The sequence below is a fragment of the Larus michahellis genome, chromosome 1, assembly GCF_964199755.1.
Source record: "Larus michahellis chromosome 1, bLarMic1.1, whole genome shotgun sequence".
Taxonomy (NCBI): Eukaryota; Metazoa; Chordata; class Aves; order Charadriiformes; family Laridae; genus Larus; species Larus michahellis.
The window spans coordinates 45,810,708-45,826,332 of NC_133896.1; positions in this window are offsets into that span (position 1 = coordinate 45,810,708).

Below are 15,625 nucleotides of genomic sequence, written 5' to 3' on the forward strand. Positions count from 1 at the left end.
AAAAAGAAAAGACCTCAGATTTAAGCATACAAATTTTAAGTGCTGCCATTGGAATTTTTTATTTATCTGCCTGGAAGTGAGTGAAGAGAGATAGAAGATGAGTAAGAATTTGAAGGGTCTGAAATTTAGAACAGAAATGTGCCAGAATTTCATTATTAGGTCAAATCTCATTTAATGGAAGTGGAACTGATTCAGCTACCTCCTGTTCCGTGCTCATTAGTGGCTAGAGGTGTCCCTAGCACACTCGCATCAGTGTTCAGTGCCTCTCTAAGCCCATGGAACGACTGCAAGCAGACCAACGGGGAAGTGAAAGACTGGTGTGGAGCAGTGAAGAGGTGCTAGTCCCACTGTCTCAGGCTACAGGTGCAAACAAGCTTCCTGACAGCACTCCACAGCTTCTGCCCACTGGTGGATATTGTGAGATGGTCCTCTCCCTCTTGCCCCTTCCTACCACTGCTCTCTACAGCATCTGATCCACTGAGGATGGAGAAAATATGAGATATAGGTACCTGCATAATCAGCTGGACTGTGTGCCACGAGATGCTGAAGATGTTTTTAAATTAAAGGTACTATGCCAGGTAGTCAATGATGGACCTGAGCTCTGGCAAACAATTTAATGGTGTACTAACTTGGGTTTTATTTCAGTGAATGAAGCCATTTCCTGAGCCCCTGCTCTGCCTTGGCAAATTACTCTTGACTGAGCTTTCAGATAACAATATAATAAAACTCTCATAGCTTTCTAATTGCAAGATTGTTGGGAGGTGGAAATTACCCTAAATTAGTCCCATTAGTCTAAAATGGGCTTAAAGTACAAATGTAAAGAAATAGTTGAATGGTGGGAAGGCCTATCATGCTTTGATGAGCAGGAGGAAAACTGACAGAAAACAGTACTTCCTTCACTATAGCAAGAGGCTGAGTCTCACTTATTGTGAGATAGGTATATATCTATAAAAGTACTGATTATATAATTACTATATAATGAGCAAGAGTTCTCTTTATAAGATCATCTATACACATTTTCAAAAACACCCAATTAAAATAAATGGAAAACTTTATTTTACTGACTTATTTAGGCTTCCTGTGCCTCTTGTCCCATCTGTACTTGGAAAACATTTATTTATGACACTCAGACACTGAAGTTTGTCTTTTTTCATTAATGGCAAGCAGATAAGGTTCACCATACATTCCACGTAATAAGCAGCAATGGAAAAAAGTTTCAAATGTTCTCTTTTCTCCTTTACTATCCAATAAAACTATTCCATACAACTGTAATAGCCAGGGATTTACTAATTGGTTTCTGTGCTTTGGCACAGGCCTGAAGTAGACATTCATAGAAATTATTCTTCCACTTGGTTTCAAAGATCTGAAAATCAGCATCAGATAAACTTCCAGATAATATAGCTTGAACATATGCTGTGCCATAGCAGTTTGCTACAGTCACTCTGATCCATATTTTTGAGCTACAAATCCCAAAGGGCAGTAAACACTTTATTTATTGGTATGCACTCCATCTGACTGTTGCAGGTAGCTGTTATCTCTGCCAGGCTATAATGTCCCATCTCTTGTTACCTGCAAGCCTCATATTTTTTCTTTCAAACCAAGTTGATGGCATAAGGGAAGAAATTAGTTTCATCCTTATTTTGAAGAGGAGACCTCTAAATTTTTCTAAAAAATTAATCTTAGAAAAGGTGTGCCTTGTACCTATTACTTGTTGCTCTTTACTGTGATTTAAGAAGCTTTTACACTATTAGCAAGAAACAAAGATTAAAGCTAGAATTCATCTCACCTACCTAAACTGTACATGTTTTTGTCTGAGTTATCCATTTGACTTATGTTATTATTAATGGAAGGAAAGTTACTGTTAGAGTGAAATTTATTTCAGCTTAATACATAAATCTAAACTAGATCAGATGATTCACAATGCTATTTTACTTCACTGACTACAAAAAGATTCTAGATGGCTAAGTCAGATGTAGACATTCAAACTAAATTGAAACCAATCCCACTTGCATCTGTATTTAACTATATATTCACATATATATCCATACAGGCATACGCAGGTTTGCTTTTGCTAGTGCAATTCAGTGCTGACCAAGATTTGATGTCCCTGCAGTTAGAACATTATATTTCTTCACAATATTTACGCAGTGAAAAGTAAACCCTTTTTTGGCAAATGTTTTTTCCAGTTCTATTCTCAAGAAATTGTGATGGTTTAGTGGTGGAATTGGCTGTGTTAGGCTAACAGTTGGACTCAATGATCTTAAGAATCTTTTCCAACCAATTACAGAATCATTTAGATTCTATAATTACGGAATCACAGAATCATGGAATCTTCAGAGTTGGAAGGGACCTCTAGAGATCATCTAGTCCAACTCCCCTGCTAGAGCAAATTCTATGGCATTTATGATTTTATGATTTTAAAAGAATTATTAGGGAAAGTAAGAAAAAACACCACCTATCTCTTGCAAATAAATGATTAGGAATTTGGCATCTGCCAAATGTAAGCTCACATGTGTTGAAGTTTGAGGTGATTAAGACAGGAGAAATGTAAGAAATTGCACTGGACAAGTGAGAGGGATGATGTTTTTTCTGGCTGAGAATGTAGTTGACAAGATGCTAAACTGATTATAGTCTAAGTGTATTCTTCCTTTTGAGAATAAGTCTTAATTTATGTAGTGAACCTAGCTATTAGCATCAGTGTTCTACTGATGAGTGGTCCAGTGAGACCAACTCCTCTTTCCATTTACAGGTGAGAAGGTTTATTCTGAAAGATTTTGTCATATGAAATTCTATATTTTCTCTTAATAATCTATTCCAAATGATATCTTTACAAGTCCTATACTAAAGCCTTGGTTTTCTCACCAATAAAAGAGAGCTATCAATACCTCCTTTCTTAAAATACTTTGATAGCTATTATGCTAATGGGAATAGGACACTATAGCATAATGTAGGGATAATAAACTTAGGGTTTAAAAGACTCATCAGTATAATCTATTCATCTCATTCATACTGGTGCTTCTCAGGATGAAATACTCCGTAGATGGAGAACAATTAGTACAGGACATCAAATCATTACATCTAGCTCTTGATTACATGCTTACTGTAAGTGCTTTAACTTAGCTAATTATGAAGAGGAAAACTCTCCTAGAGAGCTCAAAGGTCTAGCTTGAGGTAACATGGCAATCAGTGTTAGCTCTCTGACAGACACTTCAAGAATAACGTGTTCATCATATAGGTACTTGCCTTACATTAAATTGGTTGATATGCAAATTAATTCAACAATAAGAGTAGCAATATGAGCAATGAAACCACAAAACTTTCTGCTCTTGCAAATGGTTTTGACATTGTCTTCTTTTGTTTACCCTCTGAAAAGCCTCATGACAACATCTATGAGGTATGATCACAGTCACTTTGGAAAGATATAGGGGACTGACCCCACCATCAGCTCATTAGCAAATGAATTGGACTACATTACCTACTGTCTCCTTGATGGATGCCAACACATTGTTGGAAGCAGAATAGAAATAAACCAGTCCCATTTAGAAACTCATTCTTCATCATATTTCTTAGTAAAAGAAGCGTGATAAAACCTTATAAAACCCTCAAGAACTCATAAAAGACTGCCTGATTTTGGTCGGTATCCTACGACTGCTGCAAGCTAACACGTTTCAGACGTGAGGAGGTAAGAGTGAAGCTAATAATCTTCATGGGGTTTAAAACACAGCTCTCTCCAACCACATGCTGCTGAGGATGTTGTCTGCTCCATTAATGGCTGCTTATCTCATCCTAGCTCTGCTACATGAAATTCTGAATTTCCACACTGCAGTGACCCCACTGAAATGTATTCAGACTGAAGCTTCTTAATTTCTCATACCAGTCAAAAGGCAAGGAATAAACTGTTCCCCATAAAATAAGATTCCTTATTTTGTAGCAAGGGAGGTCTTGAAGAACATAAGAATAATGAAGCACTGAAGATCGTGAAGTCTTCATCACTGGAAATATATAAATCAGGATATAAAATGATCTCACAGGAATAACATATATATAATCAATTTTGCCTTTGGATAGATTCGATAACTTCACAGTCTCTTCCAACAGCACTTTCTAACATTTTATGACTGGGGAATAGCCAGACTTCGATATCTAAGAAGGTTTCAGTCTGAAATATTTTATGACATGGGATCCCAATATTTTACACTTTAACATAATGTGTACACTAGCGCTGTTGCATATAATCTTTTTTAATTTGTCAGTCCCAGGCAAGTCATCTCCAAAAAATGAGTGAAATTAAACCTTTTTTTTCTTATTGCTGAAGAGATAGAATGATTATTAGCATTGAGATTTGCAAACAAAGCCTTTTGGATTTATAACGTGTAAAGAACTGAGGGTTTACACATGTGCTGGCATGATATATGTGATTTTGAAAGAATTCATTAATGTCTATGGGCACTGATCAACTTAAAACTCATTCAGACATAATGAAGTTTTTAACTTCTATGACCTATTATGTTGTGTGACATTAATCTGTCCATTATGCAGTTGCCACATCAGCCTTTTCACAGACAAAATCTTCTGCACTGGTATTTGACTGCGAAGCTAATAGAAATCTCTCCACTGTTGTCATTGTTCTGCATTCTCCCAGCTGTGATATAATACTAATAATCTCATTTATAAAGTTCTTTTCTTCCTTTGTCCTTTCAAAACACTGAAGACATGACTAGCATGATAAATAATAACAAAATCAAAATTCTTAAACTTCAAGAGAAAGGAGAAGTCTGTGTGTGTGTGAGATAAACAGAATGAGAATGATAATCCAGAAAATAGTGGGAGGAAGGACAGAGAGATGAAAGACCCTGTAGACTGAAATAGAATAAATTAGAACATTTGTCTTAAGACAGTGAGAATCACAGAGCAGATCTTGCTCTTCCATTATGTTGTTTGTAATGTTGACTTTGTTGTTCACTTATTTTTATAATGAGATTTTACTATACTGTATTGCAATGCTTCCAAGAAGTGCTAATATATATAGTCAATGAATGAACATTCTCATTACTTTAATGTACGTTGAGATATGACGAGAACTCTTATCCTTTAGTATCTTCTGCAGTTTGGAAAATAATAACAAATGGGGGTTTATATCTATTCACATGTAAGTGACTTCCCAAGAGATGGAGCTGACTGTAATCACAAGTTGTCACTGCTTCTCACACACAGGTATTAGGCATTGCAGATCAAGATGATATCCCATACTGACTGTGATGATTGCCTTCATTCCTGTCATACATTTGAAGAATTTTTAACAGTTTTAGTGACAACACTGACAGGTAAATGCTGTCCCAAAGTTTTAATCTTTGCAGTTTTGATTGTCAAAAAAACCCCAAACAACTGTTTTCCACTAATGTAATGGAAAACAAAACAATGACTCAGTGGCCTCTTTTTCATATGTTTTTGCTTGTTAGAATTGCTATTATTTCTATTACAATACCATCTAGAAACACAGATACATTCAAGACCTTTTTGTTTTTAAGGTTCTGCAGATTCTCAGGGTGAGAAATTGTCTTTTGGACTAGAGAGCTTACTGTGTAAAGTCTTATCTTTTCCTCCGTTGTAATGCTTTAATTCAAATGGATTTAGATTCTCTGTCTGGACTCTGTCATACTGCTATAAAACTGAGCTATTGTGGTTTAGCTTATGCCTGAAAATTTGTATTTAAGAATTACATTGTTGTTACATAATTATAACTTTCTGTGTAGAAAGGATATAAATAAGGGGGGTGGGGGAGTGGGGGAAGAAGAAGGGGGAGAGTTAGGCAGGAGCGTTTGCCTGATTTGACACAGATTGATTGTTCCGTAATTAGTCTGAAAGGGCAATGTATGTTGGGTGAAGCGAGGCTGGTTGCACTACGGCTGGAGTGCTGGCCTGTCCGGTGGCTGCTGGGACCAGCGGCCTCACAGATCCCTCTGACATCAGCTGCAGGAAATCAGAGTGATGTGAGACCAGGGCACGAAGTTTGCTGGTCCAATGCAGATCCCTTGCTTCTGGCAAAGGGACTACCTTTGGCCAACTACTGCCCTTCTACTCCTCTGGCACTCCAGTGAGGGAAGTTGCCATCAGTTTTGATTTCTGCTTTCACTGTTTCCCAGTGATTAAGGAGTCAGCATAATGCCAGTCTTGAGCCTTCCTTGTGCCAAAAAAATAAGTGTGAAGATAATGGGTGTTTTCAGAATGGATTTTCTTATGATTTCTTTTGTCAACGTGCGTCTTAAATATTGCTGGTTAATTGGCAGTATTCCCAGCCCTCAACAAAAGTCTCATGATATTTAGTATTTTCATAAAGCCAATGCAGCTGGAATTAAGAGATTGCAGGGGATCTTTATTTTAGAAGATAAGCTTCAAGTTTTAATGCTTGTTTATAAAAAAATGACAAAATGAAACAAATAATCTGTAGGATCTCAGAAAGCAAAGGGCTAGTAAAAAGAAACACAAACTTTTTTAGAGTTCTATTTTTAAGCCAATCCTATGATTATCTGTGGTTTGACTTATGATTTTGGATGGTTGAAATTGGCAGCAATGTCAAAATAGAAATCTTTCCAGTTTCAAAAGTAATGTACTGGTTTCCAAAGTGTTTTCCCAGTCTGTTTTGATCTTTACTCAAAATGTTTATTTGTTCATCTGCTTCACTGTAGTGTATAAACAGTAGTGAAATTTGCCATAGATGATTTCCCATTCCTTTATTTTCTGTATGGTCAGATTACTAGATTTTGGTCGAGTAATATTACCTGTGTCCCTTTTCTTAGTAGATTGCCCTTACTGCTATGTAAGAATTTAAAAAGATTTAGAGGTTCTGTTGATGTGAATATATTTGACATCTGCACTTTTTGTTGCATAAAATTTGATGACGCTTTTCATAAGATCCCTTGGACAACTGAACTTTATCTTTGAAATAATTATGCACCCAATTATCCAACTATCCAATAAACCTTATGTTATTCTTGATGTTCCCTAATTTGCACACTTTGGTGAAAATGTGCCCTAGTTTAACCAAAACCGCCACTTTACGTTGGGCCAGATATACATATATGGCATCTAAACGCAAGAGAGTGATAAGAGATGAGGCATTGTTCTCTTCTCTTTGTCTTACTGTACCGGAGATACCGAAAGAATCGGGGAAGAGGTAAGTGCAATATGTAAGCAGTGGGGAGGAGAGGCCTTATTGTTTTCAGCTGGCAGGGATGGTTACCATGGTGGAGATAATATAACTGTCTCAAGAAACTAGACATTTTATAGCAAAATAAAGCAGATAAATTTAAATCACTTTCAGGAACGGTCTAGACATCAGGATATTAAGAGCAGGCATGGAATTAGTTCCTTCGACAGAGCTTGCTCATAGCCATATGCAAAAGATCATATTTTAAGTCGGTCTGAGACAGTTAACAGCTGACCAAAACACAGGACCTTCACCTTATATTGACCTTTTATGCTTCCTTTTCTTTCAGCTTATCCTGTTTTTCAACTTCTTCGGCAGACTGTCAATTCACCAGCACAGCATTTACCAGACTGTGCCTGGAAACAAATGATTATTTCTAAATGCCTGTGGAGTGTCTACATTGTTAATTAGAGTCAATTGACAGTCAATTTGTTCTTTTCATGAAATCAGGAAAAACTGTTCCATGCCAGGGTCTGCAGCAAGATCTATCTATCCGTTAAGATTTTTTAATACTTCATATGTTTTAATTAATACAAATCTTATTTTGTTCAACATAAATAGTGAAAATTACTTAAAAAAATTTTGAAAGCATGTATGCTTAAGCAAATAACAAATGGTTCCGCTCATTAACTGACTTCTCATGCACTTCCCATAGTAAATTATTGTCAGCAGATTTTTTTTTGCCAACAGATAGATTAAAGTTAGAAACGACAGTTTACATTTAAACAAAACACTATTCACAGCTACAGCTCCACTTAGCTTTTTACAGAAAATGGGAATGGGAAGGTAGAAATGGAAGACAGGAACACTGAACTGTTTAATCTCACTTGGCTATCTGCAGCAAGGGATTGCATCAATTGAAAAGAACGTCTCTGTTTATACTTAATTTGGTTGAACTATATGTGACATCAAGTAGTTTGCACTATATCAAAGCTCGTGTTCAGTGATGTCACTTTCAAAAAAAGAACTTTACACTACTTTCTTGATAAAAATGGGGTTACAAAGTCAGAGGATGTTAGTTTTGGAAGTATGTAATTATCAGTAGATTATTAATATTAAAAATGTGATTTGAGACACTATGAAGTCAGCAACATAATGTCAAGTCTTGTTCTAATGAACACTGTTAGTTTTAGTTTAAAGTGGTAATATATTAATAGGGTATGTTGTATCTTCAGTATCATTCATAATTCAACAAGCTAATAGCACCTTGCAGACATAGTCATAAATGGCAAACAACTTTCTCATCTAGGTTTTACTTCTAGATTTTATTGTAAAACAAAGCTCCTTTTTAAAAATTTAATGAAAGTTAACTTTTGCTGGTAGTAGGCTAAAAGGCTACAATAAAAAGCAAGATGCATAGCATAAATTAATTAATAAATGTTCGAAGATTTGGGATTTTTACATTGCATTATGTCGTAAGGAAAAGCTTCCGAGCAGAATAGCTTGAGCAGAGCTAACCAGCAAGTAGACAAAAGCTGTCCTGGTTGGTACATGGGTGTGGCTTTATAATTTTTAGATAATATTGGTAGTATTCCAGAATTCTGTGTGTGTGTGTGTCGTACTTTTGCTTTTCAGACCCAATCTCAAGAGAAGAACACGTTGCAGCACGTGAATATTCTTTCTCTTAAAATAGCACACTGGTGGTTATCTTTGCGCAGGGTTTTCCTCTTGTAAATGCGCTGAATTAGATCCTGATGTTCTGTAGGAAAACAGTTTCTCTGGCAGTTTCAGTAACCAAAAGCTGATAGACCAAGGCACTGAATATATGTATATACATGCTGGGCGCAGGTGCCCAGGCGCTGGCAATGGGGGGCTGCAGGGGCCTCTGTGAGGAGGGGCTGGGGTTGCCCCGAGCCGGACACGGCCGGTTCCAGCCGGCTTCAACCGACCCCCTGCAGGACAGAGCTGAGCCCCTCAGACACGGCGGCGGCCCCTCTGGGAAAAGATACTAAAAAAAGGACAGTAAATGCTGAGAAAAAGATATGAAGGAGGTGTTCCATAGCGGGGCTGGGCACACCCTGAAGGGACTGCTGCCCATGGAGGACCCTGATGTGGGCAGCTGTAAAGATGGCCTGGTGAGAAGGGGAAGATTACTGAACAGAGGAAAATGCCTGCTGAAAGCACTGACAGAGAAATTGGCTGCCACCCTGGGAGCTGTGAGCCCCGGAGCTAGGCCTTGTGACCACAAAGACCCTTGAAAAGTGCAGCGGGCTCCTTTGACATACAGCCAGGGTACCTAGAAACTGGACATATCCCTAGATAGCATTGATAAGTGAAAAAATAAGGGACTGTAATGGCAACCTATCATCTGAGAAAGTGGAAAACAGTCTGGTAAAATAAAATGGGTCTGAAATAACAGAAAACAGCATAATCTAGTGGCTGTTGCAGGTGAGAAATAAGAATTAACAGCATCAAAGTAGACTGATTGAAGTAGGATATTCTACATCCTCTCATGTCTTTATCTTATGAACAGGACTTAATTTTTATCCAAAATGAAGCCTCTCTCTCTGATAACTTCCTGTGCTGCTCATACTTTTTCTTTCCTACACAGGTTGAATTCCGCACAGAATTTCCATGAGACCGTGGACTCTAACCAGGGACACCTGGCTGACTCCAGACTGTGACATGGATCACCTTTGAGGTGAGATTCTGCCTGTTATTGGTCCTCCTTTGCGCTCAACTTTGGGGTCAGTTAGGTTTTTCCTCCCACCTCTGGGATGGGTGGGTCCTCCCTTTGGGATTAGTTTGTTCTGTCCTTTGGGATGGTTCGGCCCCTTCTGAAATCTGTGTAATTTACTTGATACCGGTATTATATATCCATATAAGTAATATATCATAATCATATTTGCTGTTACATTGTTGATAAGTTGCATCACTAATAATAAGTTTGTAGTAACCTATAATACCTACTTGATTGTTGCTGTTATTGGTTGTTGCTAGATGATTGGTTGCTGCTATTATTAACTGCTGCCATACTATTGATTGATACTATATTATTGCTGATAGCAATTTGTAATAGCTTGATTATATATATTCACTTTATGAATCCTATGTATACTTGTAGTGTGATTTTTTTGGTATTTGTGGTAATCTGTAATAAAACAGAGAAATTTAGAGGATAAAGCCTCTGTGGTGTTGTGTATTACAGAATCCTACAAACCCACCGTCGCAATCTCTATGTGCCTGCAGGCCAGGTAATCCTTTAAGTCATGACAGACCCACACTGGGTGAGAAGGAAAGAGAAGCTGGAATAAAAAAACAGTGAAAAACAAGGAAAGGCGGGAAAGGCAGAAAGAAAACCTTTTGTCATGACCCCAACCTCCTGCACCACAGGTGGCCTCACCAAAAGGGCTGAGAGTAATCTGTGACAATATAAAGGGGGAGAATATGAGGAAGGGGGAAGGAGAAGTATCTGGAGTGAAGCTGAGTGAAATTGAACCTGGAAAAGAGGGAAGGAAAGGTGTTTTCACAAAGTTTTTTAATGTTTGTCTTCCTTATTTCCTAATACCCAAATCAGTAATTACATGTTTTAAATAATTTCCCAAACCGAGTCTGTTTTGCCTGCAACAGCAATTGGCAGGTGATTTCCCTGTCTGTGGTGGTCCTATCACTGGATACTGCTGAGAAGTGCATGAATCCATCTTCTTAATCCCCCCACCCTGGTGTTTATCCACATGGATAAGATCCACCTGATTCTTCTCTTCTCTAGGCTGGACAGTCTCAGCTCTCGCAGTTTTTTCTCATAGGAAAGATGCTCCAGTTCCTTCAACATCTTTGCAGCCTGCCACAAAACTCGCTCCAGTAAGTGCATGTCTCCTTTGTACTGGGGAGCCCAGCACTGGAACCACTGCCCAGATATGGCCTCACCAGCGCTGAGGGGACAGATTACCTTCCTCAACTTGCTGGCAACACTCCTCCTAGTGCAGCCTGAGATATCTTTTCTTTGTCAGAGGGGCACATTGGTGGCTTATGGTCAGCTTGGTGTCCACCTGGATCTCTAGGGCCTTCTCTGTAAAACTGCTTTTCAGCCAGGCACAGCTCTTGAGTATTACTTGTTGCTGACTCTGGATCTTACGAAGTGTACTGAGTGTGGGGAGAACTTCTGTGGGGAACTGTGAAGTTTTGGTAGTGTTCTTTAAAGCATTTATGACAATTACTACAATGTCTTGCTACAGATGTCTCTGCTTCTGCCTTAGGAGAATAAGAAATACAGTAGTCAAGTTTGAAAATGCTTCTGATTAGAGCTATACTACATCATTTCAGTAAATACATCTTTCATAGATTTAGGAAGCTGAGATAAAGGTGCGTGGAGTGAGGGTTTGTAGTGAGATTTGAATTGTTTTCAAACTCATAGTGTCAGGTGCAAGTCACTCGACTAGATATGCAGTCTGTAGCCTGAGTTAGTCTCTTTCCTAGGTTCTTTTCACAGCCTGCAGAGTTCTAGCCACCGCAGTCCATGGAGTCCAAGGGCTGATTCTGCTCATCCTAAATGAGACATCTATATATGGTCAAAGGGTTTACACCCTAGTGCCTATTTCATTTCACTGACTATAAACAGCCTAGCCTGACTTGCTTAAGTATCTACAGTTAAAAGGAAAATAGAACTGGATTAAATTATTCCACCAAACTCATAGCAAGCTATCCTCTTTTCCTCATTTATGCAGGGTGTAACTATTTGAAAAGAGCTAAGCACAGGTACAGATTCAACAAGATAAACCCTCCTGCCAGATAGCAGAGAAAACAAAAAAAACACTTAATTCCATCATCAGAATGAATTTTCTGTTATCAAAATAATCTTTAAAATGACCATAGTCTCTGAAGGAATTTCATTCAGAAATGGTCTTGTGCATGAAAATAAAACACACATTATTGCATGCAGAGCAATTACTTTCATGTTTCGTTTGGTGAATTATTGAGTTGGAGAGTGGTAAGAAATTCCACAGACTACTTTCACATTCCTAAGAGGAACATATGGGAAAAAAGCTGTCTCGTGTCACATTTCCTCTTCAACCAGCCCTGGAGGAAGTGACCTGTCTGAAAGGTTGACCAAACACTCACAGCTGTGCTAATTATTCTGTGCGTAGCTCTACTTCACCTTGTTTGTAATGTATTTCAGAAGTGGAAATTAGACCCAGCAGTAATCACAGTCAGATAAAACAAAGAAAAGTTTTTATGTTTATAGAATAGTATCACAGAATCATCTAGGTTGGAAGGGACCTTTAAAATCATCGAGTTCAACCATTAACCATTATTTTTTCCTTCTCTTTTTTTCATGTGAGAAAATAGAAGAGACAGAAATTTCAAGTAATTTCTTTCAAAGGGCATGGTGTTAGCTCTCTACAAGGAACTAGCACAATAAAAAAGCTTTAAGAAAGGCTGATTAGCACCAGAAAGAACTAATAAGAGTCAGTTTAGCCAGTACATCTATATACCATCTTTGCACCTAATGCTGCAAAGAAGAGCAGAAAACCAGAAGCAGAAGCCGAAAAAGCAGAATTATGGCAGGAATTTGAGAAACAGTAACTCATGGCAAGAAATGAAATTTTTTTGACTAATTGCAAGTGCTCAGCCAAGATGAGATTTGGGACAGTAATTAACTAAACCAAGCAAGAAGATCAGAAACCAAAACATCAAATATGAATGTACTGCTTAACTGAAATGCTTCTTATCTAATATTTTGGCACATCCAGGGGTCAATAAATTGTTTGAATCCTTTGAAACTTCCCCTGTGCAGGATAAGGGCAGCTCAAATAGAGGAGAGAGCATTCTGTTACAACACAGATCATCAGACAGCAGTGAGTAGGTTAGGTTTATGCAACCTCAGTTTCAAAGTTCTAAGGAAAATAAATAAATAAAAAACCCCACTAAGTCTCTGTGACTATCTCTATCAGCAAGTCAATTCCTTGTTAGATTTCAACTGTTGTTTTCTTATTCTAGATACAATTTACGAAGTCTTTCTATTTTCTCCCTTAAGAGGTGAAGTCATTTCCTGACTTTTGGAAAAACTATTCCTTCTGTCTTACCACAAAAGTGCTGTTTTGTGACTGTAAAAAAACAAACCATATGTGTTCAACCACAATTTCCAAGTGATATCTTTGCTACTTGTGATTTAAATGCTTTCCCAAATGGTTACAAATATGCTCATATCTGCATGGAACTGGGTGATCCAGGTGGCAAGTCATCTTATTAATTACCATATGATGTTTCTGCAAAAATCCCTCAACATTACTCAGATTCTAGAGCTGCTGGCAATGTTTTATATATAGGATGCTTGTAACTCTGAACACTGAAAGAAAATTCTTTCCTAGTCATGAATATGGAATTTGATTATAGTTGATTAGCTTTTTTTTGTGTGTGTTTTTTGTGTGTGTTTCATCTTTTAGTATGTGATAACTCAAGCTTAAAATGCCACTTGAGAAATGAATAGAATTAATTCATGGAAGACACTAATAAAAAAGCAAATAAGGACAAATTGAAAACTGAGGAGAAGACTAGACTTTGGCTTAAAATTTTACAGATTAAACATGGAATCTGCTCTCTCATAACCAGTTTTATATTCCCCCTGGTGTATATATGCTGTGTTTGGTTTATAATGGAAAAGAGTGATTGGTATCATTTGAAGAGCATGTATTGTTCTACTGTCTTTAAATATCACTTATGACATATGTAAATAATTAAAACTCCTGTGTTGTAGACATGACTATAAAATAGAAATGGCAATAATGAAAAGCAGATAACCAACATAGTCCCTGAAACTGTAATTATAGCTCAGTCATTTTACTGAGATTTTTTCCTAAATACATAATTTTATCTCTTTAGATTGAGACTTCATATACACACATAAAAATCAGACTCATATATGGATTCAAGTTCACAGAAAATAGAATGTCAAAACTTCAGAAACTACGAGTCACATGCTTTTACAGTGAAGTGTGACCAAGAATTATTAAATTGTTATTATTTATTAAAGTATTGCAAGGGACCATCCTATATGATAGAATTAATTATGAAAATGACCCTGGCATACGTAGATATCAAGCTGTGTTCCATAAAAAACTCATAAACCTCAGCAGTAATGGTAAAATAAACAAACAAACAAACAAACAAACAAAGAAAAAAAGCCCAAACACACAAAGTCATAACTGAAAACTGAAACTATGCTATACAAAGTTAGTCGCTCAGGCATTGACTAACATTTGAAAGTTTTAAGCAAGCAGCAAAGCTAGCTTCCTTAAAAATGATCTAATAAAAATGTTATCTTAACCTACAATTTTGTCTAGATTATTAAATGTATGTCATTGAAAGGAAATGAAGGCAAAATATAGGCTGGGGTTTTTGAATATATTTTTGGTCAAGAAAACTTACTTTCCATTCAGTCAAGTGAAGTAAAAATGGAAAAAACCCAGTCACCACAGTAATTTGTTCCATAGCATTCAATACTCTAGATGAAAGATAAAATGCCAGCATTTTCAGAGACATGGATGTAGGAAACAATAAAAACATTTCCTTTCAGCTGCGTATCAGTATTTAAGCAAGAGTTTAGAAGCTATAATGAGCTGAATTCAATCAATCTCCCTTAGCCTAGCAGGAGAGGTATCAAAGCAAAATTGAGATGGTCTGTTGAAGTAAAAGAAATGTTAAGTCAGAGCACTGCAGTTAAAAACCCATAATAGGCTCCCAAGCATATCTGAGAAACTTCAGACTTGCACTTACTTATTTGAGATGAGAATCTGAGACACTTAGCTGATTGCAGGTACAAAATATAAAAGGATTAGGTCAAAAGTTAAATGTCTTGAATGTTAAATTGCTTCTTAGATCTTTAGTAATGTTACAAAACATTAGGATTCTTTGTATGCTAGTGAAACTGATCCTAGGTGTTAGGTTTTGTGTGGAGCTAATTTAAATTCCTCTGCATCTTAGCATAAAATGGAAACCAAATCTGATAGAAAACATCTGTGTTTTTTTCTCTCTTTTTTCTTTTGATTGTGAATGCCGCTGTTCTTCACATTGACTAGATACAAAAATAGAAAGTTCCACTAAGAAAAAAGAATTATTTCATAATTTTAAAAAATACACTATAACATGATAAAGTATTTTATTACCATTACATTAAATCATGAAACACTTCTGATATTTCTAGTTCAAATCAAACCAAAAGGATAAACTGAAGATTTCTATAGGTGTTTAAAGGTTGCTTATCTCAAACTAAATTCTGAGGTGTTTTTACACCTATACAGAATATTCCATTAATCTTGAAATTGATCACTGGTGACTTCAGAAGTCAAGATTTCTCTACTTTCCTATGTACCATTAATCATGTAACAGGGTCTGGATCTCATACCACATGCAAATGATCTACTTCTTTCTACGCAGCTAGAGTGTTTTTCAGTCTGCAGCTTCAGTTTAAAGTCATCCTTA